Source organism: Balaenoptera musculus, chromosome 4 (assembly GCF_009873245.2).
Source record: "Balaenoptera musculus isolate JJ_BM4_2016_0621 chromosome 4, mBalMus1.pri.v3, whole genome shotgun sequence".
Taxonomy (NCBI): domain Eukaryota; kingdom Metazoa; phylum Chordata; class Mammalia; order Artiodactyla; family Balaenopteridae; genus Balaenoptera; species Balaenoptera musculus.
Window position 1 is genome coordinate 65,407,461 of NC_045788.1, and position 12,490 is coordinate 65,419,950.

Below are 12,490 nucleotides of genomic sequence, written 5' to 3' on the forward strand. Positions count from 1 at the left end.
TCTTGTTTTAAGATGTCAGCTCTCTAAAGGTTGGGGACCTTGTCTGTTGCCACTATATCCCCAGCCTGTGGAAGATTGCCTTACATAGGAGAGGCACTTGGGAAATGATTATTTAGGGAATGAATGGGTCCCAGAAGATTGTCATTTGGAAACAAATCTACATGCAAGGAAAGAAGAGTCTCTTTCTTCCCTATTCCAGATATGTTCCAGGAGAAATTAACCTTAAGTTGGTCTTTATCTTTAGTCTAAGAGGTGGAGCAGGCATTGGAATCTGATTTAGGATTTGCTCTAGTGGCCTGCAGGTCCTGAAAATCTGGGAGAGAGGTTCTTGCGTGGCACCTTAATGAGAACAAGTCTTTCTAAAGCCTTAAGTTTGGCGATTGGCCTGGTTGGAAATACAGGGCCTTCCGAGTTTTATGTTCTTTGTGCGCACGTTGTCGACGTGTGTATGTGAACCTTTTATTATTATGGACTCAGCCGGCAGTAACCATGGTGAGTAGACCTATCACACAGCATTTTTCTTAGTCAGTTTAAAATGCTGACAATTAAATATACCGTACTCTTTTAAGCAATCCATCAGTCTCCCTTGTTGTCATGGTGACTGGAGTATATTTAGAAATGTGACAAGTACACTGAGTTCAATTGCACTTTTGCCAAAACATAGTTTTGCAGCTAAAATTGAATTTCCTGATTGAAGATCCAAGTGCTGTTAAGGGGGCATGATCGTTTCTATACATTATTCTGGAAGCATAACTTACATCATCCTATTAAATCAGCAGTTGAAATCTTATCAGGCTAGTAAGATATTGACACTAGAAGTGGTTATACTTAGAGTTGATGAAATAAAGTAAAATAAAGACATCTTTTTTTTTCCGTTTAAAAGTGAAATTTGGGCCTCATCAATATAACTAGTTTAATGATTAGTACCTTATATATTCATAAAAATTTGGAGGTAAGTGTGCATTTGTCTGTTCCTCCAGATTATATTTTTTATTTAAAGAAACTTATCAGGACTTCCCTGGTGGTCCAGTGGTTAAGACTCCATGCGCTTCCACCGCAGGGGGCGTGGGTTCCATCCCTGGTCCGGGAACTAAGATCCTGCATGCCGTGCCATGCGGTCAAAAAAAACGAAAAAAAGAAAGAAACTTATCAAGGACCTCCTCTCTCCTACTTATAATCCATTCTTAGCAATATTAGGGCATCTCTTTTCACTTTTGGTCTGACCTCAGATTGACAAACATCCTTATTTTTCCCCAACCTCATTCCTTTTGGGTTTCAAATGAAGTGGAGTGAAGAGATAAAATGAACATGACTTTTTGCTCAAACAAAGGAAAAGTCAAAGTTTTGTCTAGTCAGGAACTTGGTTTGAATCCTCACTCCCCTCGTGTCCTTTGTCCTGTGACCACAGTGCTGAGAATGATGCTGAGTATGAACTGCTTGCTCGTTTGACCACAGAAAGTTTAGGCAATTATGCAGTGGCTGGGTCATTATTACAACCCTGATTTCATTCCTGGTCACAGACAGATTTTTGTTCTTTTTTTTTTTTTTAAAAACAGAATGACATTTTATTTATTTATTTATTTATTTATTTATTTATTTATTTATTTATTTATATCTATCTATCTATATATTTATTTACTGGCCTCGCTGTGGCTTTCAGGATCTCAGTTGCCCAACCAAGGATTGAATCCGGGCCATGGCAGTGAAAGCCTGGAATCCTAATCACTAGGCCACCAGGGAACTCCCCAGATTCTTGTTCTTGAAGTGAGAAACAAGTGCTCCTAGATAATTTTGCTTCTATGTTTCCATGGAGCTGAATGCTTTGGTAACTGGGGTTGAGTTTTAAGCCTCTGATAATATATATGTTAAACTGTTTTTATTTCTTTCATGTTCATGGCAGACAGTCTGTTTTGGTAAGAGACATCCTAGTTATAATAACGGTTGGTAAGATTTACTGAGTTTTTACTATAGGCCAGGCGCTGTGTATACTAAGCTTTTCAGTGGATCATTTCACTGGAGCGACACAGTAATCTTGAGTGGGTCCTAATGTCATGCTCATTTTTACATTAAAGAAACAGGTTTAGAGAGGTTTTGTATCTTGACCAAGAGCATCCCTTAAGTAGTAATGGAGTCTGGATTCTGGTCCACCTGCCATATTAACCAGTGGCTGCCCCCACTGAAGGCACCCAGTGAATGTCTGTTGACTAACCAAAGGACTACTCCATGGTGAGGCCATACAGATGTTTCAGTGTTTCTAAATGCTCACTAACATTGCAGCTGCGTGAAGGTAAACAGGTAGCAGGATCTGAACGCAGAACTGAGGCCACTCTGTATCTTCCCTAAAGGTTTAGAACCAAAGAAGATTAGTAGGAGGTGGGAAGGGAGCAGACATAAATCCCATCAAGTCCAGTGGTTTGGTTTCAGGACCTATTTACATTCTTAAAAATGAGTTTTTGTTTATGTGAGTGATAACTAATGCTATTCCCTATCTTAGAAATTAAACAAAAATAAAACCAATATTTTAATAAAAATATTTGTATGAGAATAAGTACATTTTCCAAAATAAACAAAGAAATTAGTGAAAAAAGTGGCAACTGGATTCTTACCTCTGTGTTGTATTTTTTGCAACATGTATTTTGATTAAAATTTATGAAGAAAATCCAGAAAGGATTTACAGAAAGGATTGGAAAAGGAAGTAAAAAAAGAGGTAATTGTGGATTTTCTTCTTTGATAATACACCAAAATTTGACAAGTGGTAGTTTCTTAAAGTTTAGTTGCAATGTGAAGTCTGAACTCATATCAATAAATCTTTTTTTTTTAATAATCCATTATATTAAAATCCACTGGTCTAATTTTTACTTTGAATTGATCTTCACCTATGATTGTGTAACATCATTCACTGGTTATTTGGTTCACGGAGTTACGCGTATCTTCGAAATGTTGACATGTTTTATTCTTTAGCATTTAAAAAAACGATTACATTCATTAATATCACCACTGATTTCATCAAAAAAGAGTGTTTTAAGTATTAGGAAGATGTCAAGTGCATAATAGTAGATGCAAGGTTTTAAAAATTCTAATTTTCACTTTAACATTTGAGTTTTATCAACGACAATGAATCCTGTTAGCTGTTTTTCTTGAAATGATAGGTTCTTTTGGTTTATTTTTGAGAAAATGTATGACATGACCAAGTCAGAATGACAACAGTTTGTCCCTCATTCTTTCAAATAAAAATGGTGTTTCATGCAAAGAGCTGTTAGTTCATCTCTCGATATAAACAATCACACACGTGTGTTTCTTGGAGGCAACCATTATAGTTTGGGATTCAGCAGAAGTGCTTTGTGAATACTTCCTACTATCTCACACAGAATATTAAAAAGATGTATCAGTCTTACGAAGAAGATGTGAAAACCTCAGGACTGAGATTTAATAAAATTAAGGATTTTTAATTCATTAAGGACAGTCTTAAGTGAAACAATCCCCCTGCACCCCCCCTTTACTGTGGGTGCTTGGTGGTGAAAAGTACAATGGCTATCAGTACATTTGGTGCCACTTCCTTGATTCATGTTAAAACTCCAGCCATTTTTACCCACTTATTGCTTTTGCACCATTGGTGTAAATGTCCACGCAGTGAAAAAGGTTCATAACGTCTTAGTATTATGAACTTACACTCCCCTGAAAAGGTCTAGAGGACCTACGAGTTTATGGATCACACACTGAGAGTCACTGATCTAATCCAGTCTTTGCATTTTATGACAGAGGGGAGCTGGAAAAGACCAACCCAAGACAGCCCCACCAGTTAGTGGTAGAACAGGGACAAGAGCTCAGTTGTTAGTGCATTCCTCTTTCTTTTTTTCTTTTGATTTCCTGTTTCAGTTTCAGAAATTTCAAGGTAGATGTTCGTGACATTCTTTTGTGAATATGGTGATGCCAAAGTATATAATTATTGAACATATTTAGGAAGATTTCCATATTTTTTGCATATTAAACCCTTTGCATATTTTCCCTACTCTGTACTCGCCACTTCACCACTGCTCTCTCTTCTGCTTTTCAATATTTCAGTAGTTACCACTGCTGCCTCTTTAAACAGAGCATGCTTTGTCTTTGCCAAGTGGAGAGAAGGTGAGGGAGCAGTTGACTGCTTATTCATTTTCTGGTTTAGAATTCCAGCTTTGTGGGGAGAAAAGAATCAGTGAGTTTGGGCTGAAGCAACGACTTCCTTCTTCACCTAGATTAGTTAAAAATCACAGGAAAGGAAATTGTACACACAACCATTATCTTTCATATCACAACAAGTCATCTCACCGGCCAGCCACCCTCAACCTTCAATTCTCTATTAAAACTTGTCTCTCTCTCTCCCCCTCTCTCCCTCTCTTCTTCTCTCCCTCTCTCCCTCTCTCTCCCTCTCTCTCCCTCTCTCTCTCTTTCCTTCTCCCCTTCCCTGAAGGAGGGAGGTTGTCCAATAAAAATTACTCTTAATTTTGCTTTTACTTATGTTAATGTTTTATGTGATGACTTCTTCAATAAATATTGGTCAGATTTTGAAATTGCAATGAAAGATGCTGAGAGAGGCAGTAGAACCAGACCTAGGCATTGCATTTTCTCTTTAATACCTTCCTCCTGTTTTAGAGTAGTTTTGAGGGAGGTTGGGGGTTGAAAGCAGTTGCAGTGTATGAAAATGAGTATGTCTGGCAAGCCGTAAAAGTAGGTTTGCAGACTCCCAAATGTATTGTTCTCTCATTTTCAAATAAGTTGGATGTTCTTTTGCAAGATGTCATTTTTTCCTATTTCTCATCCAACATTGATTGCTTTCCCTTACCTGTGAACTTTGTGAGCTAAACTTTGTTTTCTAACTTTCTGATTCTTCCCCCATGTCTGTTTTCATTACCCCAAAATGTGATCAGATTTGGCCTTTGGTCACCCCTGTGAATCAACTCTTCCCTAAACCTAGGCCTTTGGTAACTTCCTTTTCTTTCCACAAAACTGATGTTTTCGGCCCTTAGTTACCTGCAAACCATTAAGCCTTTTTTCTTTCTTTTTTAGACTTCTAGTTATGGTTTTTCCCAGACATTTATTAGGCTCAAAAATTGCCTAGCAATAGTTCTAACTCTTCACAATGTTTTCCGCTGTCTTGTCAGAACTTCTGGAGCTTGGGTCTGTCCTATGCTTGGTGCATCATAGGAGCTCCATGGATGTGTTGAGTGGATGTTATTTTTATCTCTTTTTCAAAGGGCATTCTTCAGATTTTTATCTGGTGATCTGAGCTATTGTATGTCTCAATATTGGCCAGCTAAATCTCTGAAACACAGAGCTGCACTGGCCCGTCTTCTCATGTCGAGTCCCTCCCACCAAATGTCATGCATGCCTTTCCTGGCAGATGGCCACTTAGCCTCTACTTGAATACTTCTGAATCTTTGGGGGCAATAGGTTCTGCTGCTGGACAGCTTCATGTTTAATGTTCTCCTTTGCATTGCTCTAAAACTGGATTTTCTATCATTTTAACCCTAATAGTTCCAGCATTGTAGATTATTCAAAAGTATAATATGACTTATACAGGACACATCCTCAGATACCTCAAGATAGCTTTGATTCCCCATCCATCTTCTTTCCTCCTTCAGTCTTTTTCTTGCTACTTATGTCCCAGGATGCTCATATTCTTTATGCCTTCCCTATTTCATACCACTTTCTAGAGTTCCATCTTGCCATCCAACTCTAAATGCCTCTTTCAAACCGACTTCTTTTCTTTGTTATTATACTAAGAACAGTATGAGTTTGGGGGCCTAAAAGCTGGGATATGAATTCTAGTACCATAACTTACTAGGTGTGTGAACTTGATCAGATTACTTACTCTTTCTAAGCATTCCTTTACTCAGATGCAGGAGGGAAATATAATGACTTCTAAGAATATTTTTAAGGATTAAAATATGTGAAGGGCTTAGCTCAGTTACAGAAACATAGCATGTAATAGATATTACTTTTGACTTGATCAATTTTTCAAAAAATCTTTAATTTTTTTTATTGAAGTAAAGTTGATTTACAATATCGTGTTAGTTTCAGGTGTATAGCACAATGATTAAATTTTATACATATATAGTTTTATATTTAAATATATATGTGTATGTATATATATATATATATATATATATATATATATACATATATATATATATATACCGTTCTGTCTTTGATTTTCTTTTTCCCCACATATGACCTGGTTTTTAGTTTTTATTATTTCAAGAATCTCTCCTTCCTCTTTCTTTTTGCATTGTTCCTTGTTTGGATTTTATTTATACCTATAATTTTAGAAGAAATTTCCATTATCTCTAGATTATTTTTCCCCTCTATTTTTAAATTTCATATCATTTAGCATGGTTTTCTTGACAAATATTGTTTTCCTCTACATGAATTTTCTCAACTCCTGCCTACATTTCTGTTCATATGTTCAGCCTTTATTATTCTTCCTGTGAAGAACATTTCTTCACCCCTCTACTGGGTTAATGATGGCTGGGCCACTGCAGGTTGCTTAACTTTTCACTGAACCACTCACTTAGTAGCTTTTAGAATCATTTAGTTGAACAATATGCTTTTTAAATTAACTGTTCAGTTAATTTCAATTCAACTGACATTTACTAAGCACTTGTTATATGACAGTGTATTGATCTAAATGCTATAGGAATTACATAGAACACTTTTATCATTTGTTCATGCAGTCATTCAGTAAACATTTTCTTGAGTACCTGCTAAGGACCAGATTCTGGATTTGGGGTTTGGTTTCAAGAAATTGAATTGGACAAGGTTTCTCCTTCAAGACATAGAATCAAGGAAAAGTTATAAAACAGTGTGGTAATTTTAGTGATCTAGATATGAAACTAGGCATTATGGTCATCTTTGGAAAGACTGCTTCACCAAACCCCTTTGGGTCAGGAAAAGCTTTAGCAGGAGATACGCTTAAAGGCTGAGTAGGGGCTTAGAGTCCACTGGAAAGATAAGACCCATATACTAGGGGTTAGTTATGTTTGGTTATAAAGCCAACTTCTAAGTTCTATGTGTTATCATTGACTTCCCCACCCCTGCTGCCCAGAATTGCATACATGCAATATTTGCCTTTTTTCTGTTTAGGGGCCTTAGAACCAGTGTTTAGGACCTAATTACTGCATGAATGTGTATTTCTGTATTCCAAGGTAGGAATAATAACATAAATACATAAAAATAATCTCATGATGGTAGGACACATTACAAAGTCTTTCCCCACCCATCATCTCCCTTACTTCTTATAGAACAGGTTAGTGCCTGTAGGTTTCCTTAGTGAGTATCTTAAGTATTGTTACAGATAGATATTAACACTGAATAATTATGTATGGAGGATTTACAAATAATTTTTTCTCTCTTTATTTCAAAGTGATCATGCTGTATTGTCTGATTTTATTTAGATCACAGACCAGCTCTGCCCATAACCGGGTATCTAAGAAAGAGTCCCTTTTCTACTCTGTGCCTCACATTTGTCACTTGTCAAATAGGAATATTGCTACTATTACTAACAATAATACCAATTTCACCTCATTGGCTTGAGGTGAAGAATAAAATCATTAATCCATGTGAAAACACAATATATATAACTGATCACAGTTGAAAATACAAAATGTATCTTTTGAGTGACCAGATTGTTGGCTACTTTGTCAAGGTCAATTCAGCTTAATTAAATAATTTTCACTTGTTTCTTAAACTTTCTGAGGTAGCTTTGTCTTACTTTCTTCTGTTTACCCAGTAGTGACTGCTGGCAAGTGCTATATGTTCAGTAAACACTTGTTGATTGAATTTTGTAAAGGACTGATATTCTAAAGTCCAGTGCTGGAAATTTGTGAGCTACTTATATTTCTGCTTAGGATTCCTAAAGCCTCTGATTTAATTTCTAGATTATAAGTTCCATTGATAGAACCCTTATAAATATCACATGAAGAAGATGAGCATTACCTTTAGGCCATGCAATCTACTTTTTAAAAATCTGATTAATTTCAACACAATCAGCCAGGATGTCAGAAGATCTCAGTGCCTTTGATAGATGCTGACAGGTGAGGAAATTAAAATCAGGGAGGGAAGCAATTAAATACTGGCAAACATTACTTTAATGAGACAACCAAATTGTTCATAAGCCATGGAGTACGTTGTATTCTTGATAAACGTCTTAGGGTATCAGGTGAGCGTGCATTTAAAAATGTTCTTCATACAGGATTTGATGATGGGAATGAAGGACATTCCATGTTTGTCATCTAAAGCCTTTGGCTTAATCTCACATTTCAATTGCTTTTGGGGTCAGACTTCCTAATAATCATGTTTAAGATTATGACATTGTTTAATTTATAAGTAATCCTCTCACCACCACCTTTATCAATCCATAAAACTTACCAAAATGCACAAAGTCTAGACAAAATAATTCTTGGCCTTTTCACAGTGGTTTAGGGACAACCATGGTCAAGACCCATGGAAAGAGAAGTAGAAAAATGTATATTTAATACAACTTCTGATTTAAAAGACTTGGGAATTGTAGTGCTAAAACCAGAACCCAGGTCCTCAATCCAGTGTTCTTTTCAAGATAACCCCCCTTGCTCAGAAAGAAAATCTGGGACCACAAGACTGAAGACTTACTTGTTTATTGGCTTAGAGGAAGTTTTTACAAGGCTCTGTCAACTGCTCATTTGTACTATAGCACTTGTAAAATATCAAGTATTACGGGGCATCTATACATTGACCTTAGTGATTCTCATGCCATTTGGTTGGAATTTTTGTTCGTAATGTCAGGATCATCATCTAGAGTTATGTTGCCTAAAAAATGTTCTGGGGTGCAGTGGTCAATCCAGAGGTTACCATGGTTTGTGAAGAACCTGTCAAAACAGGTCTCTCTGCTCTCTTCATTTCTCATGTCCTCCTGTTCCTCTCTTCTTTTTTCCTTATTCCCCATCATTTTTCTTTCCCCCCCCTGCCCCCCTCTCTCTCCCTCTCTCTCTCTCTCTGTTTTTTCCTTTGGCTCTGTTGTTCTCTCCAATTTTCCCCCAAATATAGTAGAAATGATGAATTATTTTATACTAGTCCCAGCTAGGTTTGGTGAGTCTTGCTTTTGCACTGATTCTAATTAATAAGTTGAAATTTTGTAAGTTAGAGGTTGATCATACTGATTTCTTTATTTTTGGCTGAAATTGCTTCTGGAGATGAGAACAGTTTTCTTGGGAGAGGATGGGTGATTTGATAGAGGATGCAGACCTGCCAGGTTCTGGGCCAACAATCATAAAATCTACAGAGGCAGCCAAGGATAACTGGCTTTATTACCAAGACGCTAGAGTGGGATTTGTCACTTGTCCCAGATGTCTTTATGGGTCTAGTGGAGAACTCCACTGCATTGGGAAATACTCAAGTTACTGAGGACACGTGCCACTTAAACCGTGTGAGAAGAGGACGGTGAACTTCTTAGCTAGAAGGTTTCAGCTTTTCTACGGTGTGAGATGAAACTTAGTGATGTAGACCCCTTTACGAAAATTCAGTGGTACAGCCTTCTGTTGTTTCTGTGGCTTGTGTTTCGATAGCTTGCCCAAGGATGTCGCATCTCTGAAACTTCACTGGGGAGAGCTGAGAAAGTGTTCATGGTAACCCTGCATCGAACACTCTTTTGCCTCAGCTTAGTAATGTGTCATCTTCTGGTTAGACCACAGATGTGAAGTCTCTCTCCTTTCACTTGCCAGTGAATCAGGACTCAATACTAAATGTGCTTTGGTGCCTTGACAATGGACTTTAATTGGGTATATACTCATTTTACCTTTCCCTCCAAATAGAGCGCCCCCAAATGGGAGGCTGCATCGTGTAGTAGAAGAGTCCTTACTTGTTTGGGGATCAAGATACAAGGTTAAACTTTTACCTGTTCCATGTTAACCACGTGATTTTTGAAGTTTGGTTTCCTGATTGGTGGAATTGGGGTAGTAAGGTTTCATTGGGGTTATGTCGAGGATGATTTGAGAAAACATGGTCATGAAATACTTTTCAAACTATAAAGTATAATGTTAAAGATGATTAATGTTTTGATATTGGTGGCATATGATAAGAGTTTCTTGCAGAGTATCCTATCAACCATGCTCTATTCATATAATCTGATTTGAGCCCTGTATGAAAATGGGATATATTCATAAAACTTATCAGAGGTCTTTACTTCTCAATAAATCTATGCTTATGTTAAAACAAATCCCCTTGTTCTTGCACTCCTGTTGGAAGCTCCATGTCTCTGAACCTAAAGCACGATACAGGCACAAACTTTAGAATGATCTGTGATAAACCTGCAGGCCATTCACCTAAAGCAGTTTTTTTTTTGTTTTTGGGGGTTGAGGGGATACATGATTCTTAACTTTCGAGGTTTTGTCGTTTGGAACAAAAGTTCTTTGTGCTGCTGTTAGGTGAGGCCATGTTAAGATTGATATAGATAAATTTTGTGGTATTTTAAAGCTAGGGTCACAAATCAAGGAAATACCCAACCCAGAGATATCCTCTAGCCTTCCGTGCTTAGAGTATCATTCTTTGATCATATAAGTGTGGGCTCATAGGAAGAAATGTTACCATTTTGTATACCACCGCTGTCCATGCCTATAGATATGAAATAATGGAGGAAAATCTTCCAAAAAAAGTTTAACTCATCTTTGGCTATGAAGTAGGTATTATATGCCACATTTATGTGTAAGGAAATTGACATTTGGGGCTTAAGTAACTTGCCTAAGACCATTGGTAAGAGGAAGACAGGTCTGACTGGCTCTAAATCCCATGTGTTTTTGCTACTTCTTCACATCAATCAAATAGCTGGTTTTATTTCATTATTCCTTCTTCCACTAAGTCTAGTGGATCTAGTCAGTGAGTTGTCTGTCCTTGTGTTTTCCCACCTAATATCCTAGGTATAAAGGAAAGACCACTGGACGAACAGGCAGAGCTCAGAGGGTCCAAACTCTCACTCTGCCATGTACTATACTATGTAGTCTTGGACAAGTTACCTACTTTTTCTGAACTTCAGTTTTCACATCTGTAAAATCAAGACAATAATACCCATTTCCCGTGACATTTGTGAAGTTAATCAAGAGAGAGATGTTAGTTCCCTTCTCACTCTGTGAGCTTCTGTTTCCTCACCTAAGAAGTGGGTAGAATAATCTCTTCCTGCTTCTTCACCAGGTTGTCATGGGGTGAAATGAGATAATGAATGTGGAAGTGTTTTGCAAACAAGAAACTGCTGTATAGATAGAAGAGTTTATGATTGTTAATGAATAAATAGAGCTTGGAACCTAAGAGTAACCTTTACCTGTTTCATTTACAGACACTAGCATTGCAGTTTGCTGAACCTTGTGTCCACTGATCATTCCAAGAGCTAGCTGTCCAAGGTAAGAGAGGCTTGGCATCATCATGTTTATGAAATGCTGATAGGCATCTTAGCCAGTAATGTTTAATGTAGATTTCACTCCCAACAGAAGAAATAGTAAGGTATTTCATGAGCATCAAAACCTGAAAAATGACCAAGACAGTGAACTTTGCCCCTTTTATGTCTTCTTGATTTGATTTCTCTTTCAATTCCTAGCTTTTTAAGGTTCATATCAAAAGCACAAAAGTCTGGGCAACATGGAAGTATTTAAGTGTCCATAGTATGCCATGTCCTAGGGTGGCCTTTTTTTTTTTTTAAATTAATTACTTATTATTGGAGTATAGTTGCTTTACAATGTTGTGTTAGTTTCAGCTGTGCAGCAAGGTGAATCAGCTATACATATACATATATCCTCTCTCGTTTGGATTTCCTTCCCATTTAGGTCACCGCAGAGCATTGGGTAGAGTTCCTTGTGCTATACAGTAGGTTCTCATTAGTTATCTATTTTATACATAGTGTCAATAGTGTATATATGACAATCCCAATCTTCCAATTGGGATTGGGATTGACATATATACACTATTGATACTATGTATAATAGTATCGTGGTCTTCCCCTTGGTATTCATATGTTTGTTCTCTACCTAGGATGTTCTTATCTAGTACCTTCTTGTATCCCCAGTGAGTATATAGCAGGAGAGCTTTCTCTCCAGTTTCCTGGTTGTCAATTGAGTGCATTTTTCACTACACTATGCTGCCAGTGTTACCTGGCTCTGAAGGGGCCAAACTTTACTCGTTGGGTCTGTCACTGCCTCTTAACTGCCCAAAACACATCTCAAAAGGGCATAATCTAAGCCTACAACAAAAAAAATCTTAAGAATACAGGACATGAGTTAGAGTCTTTTGAAACCCAGGGCCTATAGTGTCTGCATTCCACTCTCCTGGGAAACCAGTGTGAAGCAGTTGGGACTTTGGCAGAAGAATTCATTCTTCTTGAGTTTGTCAAGAAAACAGTGACCAGTTTAACAAAAGACCTGGAATAGCCAAGGCAATCTTGAGAAAGAAAAACGGAGCTGGAGGAATCAGGCTCCCTGACTTCAGACTATACTACAAA

The 12,490-nt window shown here is 37.4% G+C and overlaps 1 protein-coding gene across 8 annotated transcripts in view; it reads left to right on the forward strand.

Moving 5' to 3' along the window:
- The window catches only part of LOC118894686 (LIM domain containing preferred translocation partner in lipoma), a 697,996-nt gene that overhangs the window by 167,550 nt on the left and 517,956 nt on the right, over positions 1-12,490 (forward strand). For all 8 annotated transcript variants that reach the window (XM_036851114.1, XM_036851111.1, XM_036851112.1 and 5 more), the window contains one exon: positions 11,336-11,399. The gene's annotated coding sequence lies outside the window, so the exon portion shown is untranslated. The remainder of the gene's footprint in view (positions 1-11,335; positions 11,400-12,490) is intronic.